Source organism: Lynx canadensis, chromosome C2 (assembly GCF_007474595.2).
Source record: "Lynx canadensis isolate LIC74 chromosome C2, mLynCan4.pri.v2, whole genome shotgun sequence".
In the NCBI taxonomy this organism is placed as follows: Eukaryota; Metazoa; Chordata; class Mammalia; order Carnivora; family Felidae; genus Lynx; species Lynx canadensis.
This window is the reverse complement of record NC_044311.2, coordinates 26,337,634-26,352,286: the sequence shown is the minus strand read 5'-3', so window position 1 is coordinate 26,352,286 and position 14,653 is coordinate 26,337,634. Positions and strand designations below refer to the sequence as shown.

General features: G+C 39.5%; 1 protein-coding gene across 1 annotated transcript in view; it reads right to left on the bottom strand.

Moving 5' to 3' along the window:
* The window catches only part of LOC115522808 (collagen alpha-4(VI) chain-like), a 132,557-nt gene that overhangs the window by 12,426 nt on the left and 105,478 nt on the right, over positions 1-14,653 (bottom strand).

Here is a 14,653-nt window from a genome sequence, read left to right as displayed (position 1 = left end):
TATTCCATCTCTTGTACGCTTATTGGAAAATTACCAAATTCAACTGAATTGGAATAGTTACAAACTTACATCTTTTTAAAAACTTTTCTTAGGGAGAATAATTTTATGGTCATGCTTAAAATTTTTCCTGTTCTTAAAATAAAATTGTGGGAACAAGTACACAAAATCCAATGCAAGTCCACAGGGAAATATGATTCAGTATAGATCATCTGTATGTAGTTGTTATCAATGAAAAATTAATTACTTTGAATTTGGACTTGCCAGCATGGTCCTTGTCATTGATAAGGTGAATGAGACAATTCCTGGGAAAGTTTAAGCAGAGAAACAGTATAGGAGGGAATCCAGTAGAAAGAGAGGAGAAAATTGGCTCTATGATCCTTACTACAAACTCCTATCAGCACCAGAGTAGGAAATTTCAAATATAGAGTACCTTAAACCTTAAACACTAAGTGATCTGCTTGGTGGGCGAAGCTTTACAGTGGTTTAAATTGACACCTTTGGTGATTCTCTCAACCAGCCTCCTGAATGCCCGGCTGTGGTCTGTTGGGATTAGTTGTGTACAAAAGACAGGAGTGTATGGAGGAGAGAAGACATGGCACATGGATTTGTATTAATGTCCTCTTTTGTTTCACAGACAGATATTTTTTTCAAAGGATCCAGACAACCTTCAAACCCTAGCCCCAATGTTAAAGAAGTATCCATGAGCCCTGAGCTGGAGAGATCCACAGGGTTTGATTCAAGTTTCAGCTGCTGTACTAAGCTGCCAGGGTCATGGGACAATGTTTCTAGAACTAAGTTGGGGGAGGCTCTTGGCTTGGAAAGATGGGAGTAGAAGAGAAGGAACCAAGTGCTGGGAAGGAGGATTTGCTTTGGACAGATGGGGAGCTAACTTGACCCTAAGGAGGGAGAGCTGGAAACCATCTGGCTTCCAGTTGAGGCAAGGACTTGGGGAACAAGAAGGGGAAACTAGACAAATTAGGGAAAGAGACAGAAATAGAAAAAGAGAATCATCATGTAACCTGTGATGGACTCCAGGAGGCTGAGTCCAGCCCCAACTCCTCGCAGTCGGCATGGTCCCATCCCACCCCAAGACTGCTACGAAACAGCTGCCTTCTTCTGGACTCCCCAGGGGTTGGCATTAGATAGAATGGGGTGTCAGGCGGCAGAGTGGGACTTGGGAACCTGACAGATTGGAGTGCAACTTCCAGGATTATGCAGTTTAGAACATGTTGCTTTCAATCTTTTTTAAACGTTTATTTTTGAGAGACAGAGATAGAGCATGAGTGGGGGAGGGGCAGAGATAGAGGGAGACAAGAATCCGAAGCAGGCTCCAGACTCTGATTTGTCAGCACACAGCCTGACGTGGGGCTCGAACTCACAAACCATGAGATCATGACCTGAGCCAAAGTCGGACACTTAACCAACTGAGCCACCCAGGCGCCCCAGGAACAAGACGCTTTACCATTGACCTTCCCTTACGTCATCTGGGAAATGTAGATTATCATTATTAACTTGTGTGATAGTTATGAAGATTAGGCCAACACTCCTCAAATTTAAATGCCCATGCAAACCATCTGCGGATCTTGTTAAAAATGCAGAACCTGATTAATTAGATCGGGTAGAGTCTGAGATTTGGCATTTCTCATGGACCTGGGTAATGCTCATGCTGCCAGTCCCGGGGCCACATTCTGAGCACTGAGGGGTGAAGGTGACAAAGCATGAAAACCACATAGCACGTGGTTGGAACGTCATAGGTGCTTACTTAATGGAAGCTGTCTAATTTAATAAATAGTTACTGGGCATAGAGGCACTCTTAAGATCCTTGAAGCGATGGTAATGATAACAGCTATACACTGAGTATATAAATAGAAAGTGTCAGTTTTTGTGCCTGTAGACACCATCTCCTAGAACTCTTAGAACAAATCTGTGAGTTTATTCCCATTTTACAGGTGAATAAGTGAGGCTCCAATGCCAAGAAAACATGTCTAGATAACATAAGGAACAAAAACATAGTGTGAAGCCTAATTGCCTAATTTCTTCCCTTGGTTGCTGATCCTGGCTGTATGGGAGTAACAATCTAACGGAAAATAACAACCCACATGGCCTTGGCAGCAGGTCATCCATGACCTCTGCAAGAGCCTCTTTGAACAACCCAACACTTTCTTCAAAAAAGAATGTCCTCCTCTGGCACAAAAACAGATACTCAGATCAATGAAACAGAATACAAAACCCAGAAATGGACCCAAAAACATATGAGCAACTAATCTTTGACAAAGGAGGAAAGACTATCCAATGGAATAAAGACAGTCTCTTCAGCAAGTGGTGCTGGGAAAACTGGACAGCGACATGCAGAAGAATGAACCTGGACCACTTTCTTACACCATACACAAAAATAAACTCAAAATGGGTGAAAGACCTAAATGTAAGACAGGAAGCCATCAAAATCCTAGAGGAGAAAGCAGGCAAAAATCTCTTTGATCTTGGCCGCAGCAACTTCTTACTCATCACGTCTCTGCAGGCAAGGGAAACAAAAGCAAAAATGAACTACTGGGACCTCATCAAAATAAAAAGCTTCTGCACAGCGAAGGAAACAATCAGCAAAACTAAAAGGCAACCGACAGAATGGGAGCAGATATTTGCAAATGACATATCAGATAAAGGGTTAGTATCCAAAATCTATAAAGAACTCCAAGGAAGACATCCAGATGGCCAAATGACACATGAAAAAATGCTCCACATCACTCATCATCAGGGAAATACAAATCAAAACCACAATGAGATATCACCTTACACCTATCAGAATGGCTAACATTAACAACTCAAGCAACAACAGATGTCGGTGAGGATGCAGAGAAAGAGGACCTCTTCTGCATTGTTGATGGTAATGCAAGCTGGTGCAGCCACTCTGGAAAACAGTATGGAGGTTCCTCAAAAAACTAAAACTAGAACTACCCCACGACCCAGCAATTGCACTACTAGGCATTTATCCAAGGGATATAGGTGTGCTGTTTCAAAGGGACACGTGCACCCCCATGGTTATAGCAGCACTATCAACAATAGCCGAAGTATGGAAAGAGCCCAAATGTCCATTGATGGATGAATGGATAAAGAAGATGTGGTATATATATACAATGGAGTATTACTCGGCAATCAAAAAGAATGAAATCTTGCCATTTGCAACTACGTGGATGGAACTGGAGGGTATTATGCTAAGCGAAATGAGTCAGTCAGAGAAAGACAAAAATCATATGACTTCATTCATATGAGGACTTTATGAGAGAAAACAGATGAACATAAGGGAAGGGAAACAAAAATAATATAAAAACAGAGAGGGGGACAAAACAGAAGAGACTCATAAATATGGAGAACAAACTGAGGATTGCTGTAAGGGTTGTGGGAGGAGGGATGGGCTAAATGGGTAAGGGGCATTAAGGAATCTACTCGTGAAATCATTCTTTCACTATATGCTAATTTGATGTAAATTTTAAAAAATTAAAAATAAAATAAAATAAAATAAAAAGAATGTCCTCCTCTAACTTTTCTGAATCCTGAAATTAAACAAAAATTTAAAGTGACCCCCCCAAAATTTTTTGGCCCTCCTCTTAATGTTTTCATCTTCTAAAGCTGGTTTCTTTTGTCTCCACGATAGCCAGCATTCCATTCTTTGGATTTGGATTTTTTTTTAAGAGCAATACATAGAAATAAAAATAGAACCAGTTCATAGATTTATCTCATAGTGTTGTTGTAAAGATAAAATGAATTAATACATGGAAGAACTTAGAACTTCTAAACTCTCTTCCTATTTTCACTTTTGAACTCAAAATCTTATTGCTGTTGGGAATTCTATACCTTGAGCAAGTTATTTAACTTCTCGGTGTGTCAGTCTCATCATCTGAAAAATAGGCTATGATAATAGTTATCTCATTGAGTTGTTTAAGGATTAAAAGACATAAGTGACTTAGCACAGTGCCTGAGTCAATAAACGTGAGCTATTATCCTAGGTAATGTTTCAAAGGAACATGTACTAGACTTTTCATAAAGAAACATGAAATTTGAAACCTGGCACTGGAATTGCATTTTCCCTGCAATCCTCTGCTTTTTAACTTTAAAAATAGGGCAAATATTTTGAGACACGGGCAACTGGACAGCTCTTAACAAATGGGATCAGGGAAAAAGAAAGGTATGGGGACCTGAGCTTGTCTTGTCCCTGAAACACAGCTAGATCAGCATCAAACCATTTTGAACACCTAGAAAATTGGTCTGAGAATTAACACACCAATCTGCATAATTTGAGCAATAGATCTTGGCAGGTATGCAGTGTGAAGAGGTGAATTGGGGGAGAGAAAAGCCATGGTGCCGTGGAAGGTAGGGAGCAATTTTCATGGAGAGAGGACAGAGAAAGAAAGAGAAAGGGGGATAGAGTGAAGTGCATTGGATCCTACAAGAAAAGCACTCCCCCTGAAAGTAGCTGGAGAGAAAGCGAGAGAGAAAGAGTGAAAATACAGAGGACTGGACAAGAAAACTATTCCCCAAAGCCACTGATGGGGAAAAAGGAGAGGGTTTCAATACTGCCAATTTTCTATAAACAGTGGAGCACAGAGTCTGAAGGTTTGCAGCCCAATGCCTGGTGGTGCTCCAGCAGAAATGCAGGGTGAATCCCTAGGAGCAGACAGTTTAGTCTGAGGGGCCCATATGCCCCACAGAGAAGCAGTTCCTTTGGCTGGAGTGTATTTGGTAGAGACAATATGGCCACGCCATGGGTAAAAGTCCTGGCAGACCCCAGAGAGCTGCCACATTTACTCATATTGGAACAAAGACACCAGAGTGCAGCAAACACTGGTGCCAGCTATGTGTTGTGATTTACCATAAACTCTGAGCCTCTGCCACTGAGTGATCACACGAGCATTTTCCGGGACAAGGTGGCACCTGGCCATTACTCAGCAAGACCCTCCCTGAGGACCAGCACAGGTCCAAGCCACAGGAGTCGCTAAAGCGTGGAGTTTTGAAACATAGCCCTGTGTGAGACAAAACTCTGGATGGAGGCACCACCTGGCAGGCAGACAGCTTGGACAAAGATAGGGTAAAGGCAGAGAGTTGAGGACAGCCTGAGACAAAGGAGGAGTGACTGATCATGCATCCGTGAGGGTGCAAAGTTCCTGCACTGGAGATTAGAGAGTAGGGTGAAGCCATTTTCACCTCTAGCACGCTCTCACTGATCAACCCCAGTGAGCTAAGCAGTGCCATCAAGTGGCGAACAGACCCATTTACAACAAGCCCTGCCAACCTGTACAACCTAGTGGCATATCTCCACTAGGGCAAGTCAGCCTGAGAATTAGAGCAGCAGGACCCTCCCCAAGAAGACCAGCACAATCCCTTCCACTCTGCAAAGTTCCAGTTCTAAGGGAAACTTGATATAGCTTCAGTTGGATTTCATTTTGTTTGCTTGTTTGTTTGTTCATTTTCCTTGCTTCTTTTTCTGCTTATGTTGTTTTTTCTCTTTATTTTGTTTCTTTTTCTTTCTTGGAAACAGCACATTTTTTATTCTATTTTATTATTTTAAAAAAATCTTTTTTTTTTCATTTTTTAGCTTTTTTTTCCTTTTGTCTTTTCTATCAAGCTTCTCTCAAAAAGTAGACCAAAACACGCCTTGAATCTAGCTTCCTTTATCTGATTGTGGGGTTCTTTTGTTTTTAATTTTTTAATTTTAATTTTACATTTAATTTTATTAATTTTTTTTCGTCCTCCCAAAATGACAAGATGGAGAAATCCACCCCCCAAAAAAGAACAGGAAAAAATGACAGCCAGGGATTTAATCAATACAAAATAGGTAAGATGTCTGAACTGGAATTTAAAACCACAATTATAAGAATACTAGCTTGGGTTCAAATAAGCATAGAAGACATCAGAGAATCCCTTTCTGTGGAGATAAAAGAAAGAAATTCTAGTCAGGCTGAAATTAAAAGTGCTATAACCGAGATGCAATCTTGAATGGATGCTGTGACAGCATGGAAGGATGAAGCAGAGCAGTGAATCAGCAATATAGAAGAAAAATTACGGGGGCACCTGGGTGACTCAGTTGGTTAAGCATGTGGATTTCAGCTCAGGTCATGATCTCAACGTTTGTGAGTTTGAGCCCCACATCAGGCTCTCTGCTGTCAGTATGGGGCCTGTTTAGGATTCTCTCTCCCTGTCTCTCTCTGCTCCACTCCCACTTGTGCTCACTCTTTCGCAAAAATACATAAACATCAAAAAAAAAAAAAAAAGATAAAATTATGGAGAATAATGAAGCAGGAAAAAAAGAGGGAAAGAAAGGGGAAAAAAAAGGCTTAGAGAACTCAGTGACTCATTGAAAAGGAATAACATCTGAATCATAGGAGTCCCAGAAGATGTAGAGAGAGAAAAGGGGGCAGAAGGTTTATGTGAGCAAATTATAGCAGGAAACTTCTCTAATCTGGGGATGGACACAGACATCAAAATCCAAGAAGCACAGAGAACTCCCATAAATTCAACAAAAACTGACCATCACCAAGGCATATCATAGTCAGATTACAAAACACATAAACAAGAAAAAAGCTTGAAAGCAGCAAAGGAAAGAAGTCCTTAACCTACAAGGGAATACAGATCAGGTTGGCAGCAGATCTATCCACAGGAACTTGACAGGCCAGAAAGGAGTGGCAGGATATATTCAACATGCTGACTGGGAAAAATATGCAGCCAATAATTCTTTATCCAGCAAGGCTGTCATTCAAAATAGGAGAGATAAAGAGTTTCCCAAGCAAACAACACTGAAGGAGTTCATGACCACTAAACCTGCAAGAAATTTTAAGGAGGACTCATTGAGTGGAGAAAAAACCAAACCAAACCAAACAAAACAAGACCAAAAGCAACAAGGACTGGAATGGACCAGAGAACATCACCAGAAATACCAACTCTACAGGCAACACGATGGCAATAAATTCATATCTTTCAATAATCACACTGAATGTAAATGAACTAAATATTCCAATCAAAAGACATAGGGTATCAGGATGGATAAGAAAACAAGACCCACCTATATGCTGCCTACAAGAGACTCATTTTAGACCTAAAGATGTCTGCAGATTGAACGTGAGGGGATGAAGGATCATCTATGCTGCTCCTGGACGTCAAAAGAAAGCCAGAGTAGCCATAATCATATCAGACAAACTAGATTTTATTTTATTTTATTTTTATATATATATATGAAATTTATTGACAAATTGGTTTCCATACAACACCCAGTGCTCATCCCAAAAGGTGCCCTCCTCAATACCCATCACCCACCCACCCCTCCCTCCCACCCCCCATCAACCCTCAGTTTGTTCTCAGTTTTTAACAGTCTCTTATGCTAGACAAACTAGATTTTATTTTTTTTAAATTTTTTTTTTTCAACGTTTATTTATTTTTGGGACAGAGAGAGACAGAGCATGAACGGGGGAGGGGCAGAGAGAGAGGGAGACACAGAATCGGAAACAGGCTCCAGGCTCTGAGCCATCAGCCCAGAGCCCGACGCGGGGCTCGAACTCACGGACTGCGAGATCGTGACCTGGCTGAAGTCGGACGCTTAACCGACTGCGCCACCCAGGCGCCCCCTAGATTTTAAAACAAAGACTGTAACAAGATATGAAGAAAGGCCTCATATCATAATGGAGGAATCTATCCACCAAGGAGATCTAACAAGTATAAATATTTATGCCCCAACTTGAAACACCAAAATATATAAATCAGTTAATCACAAACATAAACTCATCAATAATAATAATACCATAATATTAGGGCACTTTAACACCCAATTTACAACAATGGACAGATCATCTAAGCAGCAAATCAACAAGGAAACAGTGGCTTTGAATGACACACTGGACCAGATGGGACTTAACAGATGCATTCAGAACATTTCATTCTAAAGCAGCAGAATACACATTCTTCTCGAGTGCAGGTGGAACATTCTCTGGAATAGATCACATACTGAGTCACGAATCAGCCTGAACAAGCACTAAAGATCGAGATCATACCATGCATATTTTCAGATCACAACACTATGGAACTTGAAATCAACAAGGAAAACATTGCAAAGCCCTCAAATACATGGAGGTTGAAGAACATACTACTAAAGAATGGATGGATTAACCAAGAAATTAAAGAGGAAATTACAAAGTACATGGAAACCAATGAAAATGAAAACAAGACAATCCCAAACCTTTGGGATGCAACAAAGGTGGTCATAAGAGGGAAGTATATAGAAATCCAAGCCTTCCTAAAAAGGAAGAAAGGTCTCAAATGTGCAACCTAAACTTACACTTAAAAGAGCTGTAAAAGAACAGTAAATAAAGCCCCAAACCAGCAGAAGATGGGAAATCAATAATACTGAAATAAAAAAAAATTAAAAAAGAGTAGAATATATCAATGAAACTAGCAGCTGGTTCCTTGAAAGAATTAACAAAATTGATAAACCCCTAGCCAGATTGATCAAAAATAAAGAGGAAAGGACCCAAATAAATAACAAATGAAGGAGGAGAGATGACAAACAGCACTGCAGAAATACAAACAATAAAAAGAGAATATTATGGGCAATTATATGCCATAATTGGGCACTCTGGAAGAAATGGATAAATTCCTAGAAACATATAAACTACCAAAACTTAAACAAGAAGAAATAGAAAATTTGAACAGACCTCTAACCAGTAAAGATATCGATTCAGTAAACAAAATCCCCCAACAAAAGTCCAGGGCTGCATGGCTTCCCAGGGGAATTCTAGCAAAGATTTAAAGAAGAGCCAATACCTAATCTTTTGAAGCTGTTCCATAAAATAGAAATGGAAGGAAATTTTCCAAACAATTATATGAGGCCTGCATTACCTTGATTCCAAAACCAAAGACCTACTAAAATAAGAATTACAGACCAATATCCCAATGAACGTGGATGCAAAAATTCTCAACACATTACTAGCCAATCTAATGCAACAATATTTTAAGAGTTATTAACCACAATCAAGTGGGATTTATTCCCGGGATGCAGGGGGTGGCTCAATATCTGCAAATCTATCAATGTGATACACCACATTAATTTAAAAAAGAATAAGAACCACATGATCCTCTCAATAGATGCAGAAAAAAACATTTGACAAAATACAGCATCCTTTCTAGATAAAAACCCTCAGGAAAGCAGAGATAGAAGGAACATACCTCAGGATCATAAAGGCCATATACAGACGACCCACAACTACTATCATCTTCAATGGAGGAAAAACTGACAGCTTTCTCCCTAAAGTGAGGAACACGACAGGGATGTCCACTCTCACCACTGTTCAACATAGTACTGGAAGTCCTAGCCTCAGCAATCAGACAATGAAAAGAAATAAAAGGCATACAAGGAAGAAGTGAAACTTTCATTCTTCACAGATGACATGATACTTTGTGTGGGATACCCAAAAGACTCCATCAAAAAACTGCTAGAACTCCTACATGAATTCAGAAAGTTGGAGGATATAAAGTCAATGTACAGAAATCATTTGCCTTTCTATACACCAATAATGAAGCAGCAGAAAGCAAAATCGAGGAATCAATCCCATTTATAATTGTACCAAAAACTATAAGGTAACTATAAATAAACCTAACCAAAAAGGTAAAAGATTTGTATGCTGAAAGCTATAGAAATTTTGTGACAGAAATTGAAGAAGACACAAAGAAATGAAAAAATATTCCAAGCTCAGGGATTGGAAGAACAAACATTGTTAAAATGTCTATACTACCCAAAGAAATCTACACATTCAATGCAATCCCTATCACAATAACATCACCATTCTTCACAGAGCTAGAACAATCAATCCTAAAATGTGTGTGGAACCAGAAAAGGCCTCAAATAACCAAAGTAATGTTGAAAAAGAAAACCAAAGCTGGAGGCATCACATTTCTGGACCTCAAGCTGTATTACAAGGCTGTAATCATCAAGACAGTATGGTACTGGCACAAAAACAGATGCATAGATCAATGCAACAGAATAGAGAACCCAGAAATGGACCCACAAACATATGGTCAGCTAATGTTCAACAAAGCAGGAAAGAATATCCAATGGAAAAAAGACTGTCTCTTCAGCAAATGGTGTTAGGAAAACTGGACAGCGACATGCAGAAGAACGGACCTGGACCACTCTCTTACACCATACACAAACTAAACTCAAAATGGATGAAAGACCTAAATGTGAGACAGGAAACCATCAAAATCCTAGAGGGGAGAACAGGCAACAATCTCTTTGACATCGGCCGCAGCAACTTCTTACCAGACATGTCTCCAGAGGCAAGGAGAACATAGCAAAAATGAACTATTGGGACTTCATCAATATAAAAAACTTCTACACAGTGAAGGAAACAATCAACAAAACTAAAAGGCAACTGATGGAATGGGGGAAGATATTTGCAAATGGCATATCAGATAAAGGGTTAGTATCTATAAAGAATTTATCAAACTCAACACCCACAAAACAAATAATCTGGTAAAGAAATGGGCAGAAGTCATGAAGTAACACTTTTCCAAAGAAGACATCCATATGGCTAACAGAGACATGAAAAGATGCTCAACATCACTCATCATCAGGGAGATACAAATAAAAACCACAATGATATACCACCTCACCCCTGTCAGAATAGCTAAAATCAACAACCCAAGAAATAACAGATGTTGGCAAGTATGCAGTGAAGGGGGAGCACTTTTGCACTGCTGGTGGGAATGTAAACTGGTGCAGCCACTGTGGAAAACCATACGGAGGTCAAAAGATTAAAAACAGAACTAACCTATGACCCAGAAATTACACTTCTAGTTTATTTATCCAAAGGATACACAGATGCTGATTCGAAGGGGCCCATGCACCCCAGTGTTTATAGCAACACTATCAACAATAACCATATTATGGAAAGAGCCCAAATGTCCATCAACAGACAAATGGATAAAGAAGTGGTATATACATATATACAATTCCTTGGCGATCAAAAAGAATAAAATCTTGCCATTTGCAACAACGTGGATCAAACTAGAGGGTATTATGCTAAGCGAAATAAGTCAGTCAGAGAAAGACAAATATCATGTGATCTCACCCATATGTGGAATTTAAGAAACAAAACAGATGAACATAGGAGAACGGAAGGAAAAATAAGATAAGATAGGGGCGCCTAGGTGGCTCAGTCAGTTGAGAGTCTAACTCTTGATTTTGGCTCAGGTTGTGATCTCACAGTTTGTGAGACTGAGACCCATGTCAGGCTCCACGTTGAGCATGGATCCTGCTTGGGATTCTGTTTCCCTCTCTCTCTGCCCCTCCCCTGCTTGCGTGGTCTCTCTCAAAATTAAATCAACATTAAAATAAAAATAAATAATAAAAATAAAATATAAAATAACAATAAATATAAATATTATATAAATATAAATATTTATATATAATATATGAAATTATATTTATTATAAAATATATAAATAAATATTTATGTATATAAATATATAAAAATATTTATATAAATATAAAATAACAACAAACATAGAAATAAAATGAAACAGAAAGTGAAGAAACCATAAGAGACTCTTAAACACAGAAAACAAACTGAGGGTTACTGGAGGGGAGGAGAGGGGGCTAGATGGGTGATGGGCATTAGGGAGGACACTTGTTGGAATGAGCACTGTGTGGTATATGTAAGTGACGGATCACTACATTCTACTCCTGAAACCAATACTACATTATATGTTAACTAACTTGAATTTACATAAATTTAAAAAATAAGACCAAGAAAAAAATGGGATCAGGCACAAATAGTCCAAGGCTACAAAACTTTTGATGTTTGTTTATTTTTGAGAGAGACAGAGAGCGCGAGCAAAGGGAGTGACGAGCAGAAAGAGAGGGAGACACAGAATCCAAAGCAGGCTCCAGGCTGTGAGCTGTCAGCACAGAGCCTGACATGGGGCTCAAACTCATGGACTGTGAGATCATGACCTGAGCCGAAGTCAGAGGCTTAACCGACTGAGCCACCCAGGCGCCCCATGGTTTCTTTATATTCTAGGTGTCCTTTGAGACTGGGGCTTTTTTTTCTGTGCTCCAGGGCAGACAAGTCTGCTCAGGGTTCCCTCCACATAGCCTTCCCCACTGCAGTTCAACATCAAAGGTGGAAGTTCCCTTCATTGCCATGTCAACGTCTCTCTCTCGCCTTTCCCTCTGTAGTGTCTCTTTCGGTGTGCAGAAGCTGTTCGGTCAGCCCTCAGTTCTTCAAGAGGAATTGCTCTATAAGCGGATTTGTGCATTCATAGAGAAGTTGTGTTCAGAATCTTTCTGCACTACCATCTTGGACTGGAAGCTGTTTTGTTTTCTTGATAGGTTACCTAGTAATTTATCTATTTTATGAATCTATTTCAGAGAATAACTTTTTAAACTTAATTTTTGTGTCTTTTTCTTAAAGCCTTTTTCTGCTTTTATATTAAATATCTTTTTGTCATTTGCGATATTAAAGTCCATTGTAGAGGACACAAATAGCTACATCTAAATGCAGGGTGGGGCTAGGAATGTAGCCATTTGCCCATCATTTCCATTACAGTGGAAGAAATGGAAGTTGGATTTAAAAACTTTTTAAATTTTTTGTGTTTATTTTTGAGAGAGAGAGAGAGAACAAATGGGGGAGGGGCGGAGAGAGAGGGAGACACAGAATCTGAAGCAGGCTCCAGGCTCTGAGCTGTCAGCACAGAGCCCGACACGGGGCTCAAACTCATGGACTGTGAGATCATGACCTGAGCTGAAGTCAGATGCTTAACCAACTGAGCCATGCAGGTGCCCCTAAAAACTTTTATTTAGGGCTAAGATGACCCAGTGGATGGCTTTAAAAAGTCTTTTCAATATGTCCTATAGCCTTGAGCATGTTTAAATGGAACAAGAAATTAGGGCATCTGTTTATATAATTGTTTCAAATTGAACAACCATTTTTCCAGAAGAAGCATGTGAGCATTGTTCTGTGAAATAAAATAACATAGAGGTGAAAGACAAAAAAACAAAAAAAAAAAAACAAAAACAAACCCCACAGATAGTCAGAGATTCCTCTGACAGATAATTATAAAGACAAATTATAGGATATTCCTACTCTCCTAATAGGATTCCCCCTAAGCATAACAAACAGAGTAGCGGGGGAGGGTAAGGGCTATAATATGCCCAGCTATGAAGAAATGAGAATTTTCTGACAGGTCCTGAGAAGGGGATTTTATTTTTACAATTTCTCCCCTTACTAGTGTCACCAGAAATGAGGTCATCCATTATATTTGAGCTGGCAAGCGCCATTTAACACCATGTAACATTTCTACATTGCTACACGTAAGAAACAGAATTGGTTTCCAGCAACCTGGGGCAAGAATATGTCCAGGAAATAGAAAGGAGAGCAGACAGAAACGACAGAGCTGAGGTTCGAGTATATTGAAGCTGGCAAATTCTTTTCACATACCATTACATTCTTTTACCTGGAACCCAAAGCAACGAAGAGGGCAAGAACATCCTAACCAAAATCATCTCTACATCAGATCCCAACACTGTCTGCCCAGGATCCCCTGTCAGAGAAGAGCAGTGATGGGCATTTGGGGGACATAACTGTACCCCAAGGATCACTCTCCAAATGTTAGGGAAATGCTTTTGGAAAATAGATCATTATACCTGTAAGAGAGCTAGATCACATTCATTTGTGACCCTCTCTCCATTTTAGAGCTAAGCAAAATGAGACCCAGAGAGATGAAGAGACTTTTCCAAATGCACCTCATTATTGATAAAAGCTCTCTGATTTTACCTGTTATTTGTTTACACCCTGCCTCGCCAACCCATCCCTGTCCACACATCCTGGTGGGCAAAGAGGGATGTAACAGCAAACAAGGAACTTAGCTTCTGCATTTTCACTTTGTTTCTCAAAAACCCAAGGTATGCAGTCCAATAGTCTGTAAGCTGTCACAATTTTACCTAGTGATTCTTAGGAGCATATTCACAGCTGCAATAATAATATCCCTCACCTACCATTTCTGCTTAAGAGAAAATTAAATGGGCTAGCACAGCCAAATTAATTAGCTATTAGGTTGAACCATATGATAATTCCAATTTTGCTGGTCCAACACAGTTGAATATTGGCAATGTCACATGGTTCAGTATGACATTCATAAGCATCCTGGTGTCTCTTAATAGAGAATCACTCTTTATTTTGATAGATCATCCCTTATATTCCATGAAATGTGTTATGTGGGCTTCAGTTAGAAAAGCCAAGTCTGGAGAATAGGTAAATAAATTGTGGTGTATATACACACTTAAAATAGTTCAGAACAGCAGTAACAAAGAACAGGTTACCTATATACACAACATAGATAAACAAAGAGAACAGATATTATGGTGAGTGGAAAAAGCCAGATACAAAAGATTACATGCTATAGGATTCAAATGACATGAAGGTTTGGAACTACCCCAACTCCTTGTTTGACTGTGATAGAAGACGCAAGAGCAGTGCCTCTGGGGAGTGTATGGTTTGGGAAAACTGATTGGATGCTGAAAGTGTTCAATATCTTGAACCATGTCTTGGTCACGAAGGTTTAAACATTATAAAATCCATCCAGCTGTGTATTTAAATTAATGCACTTTACCCCA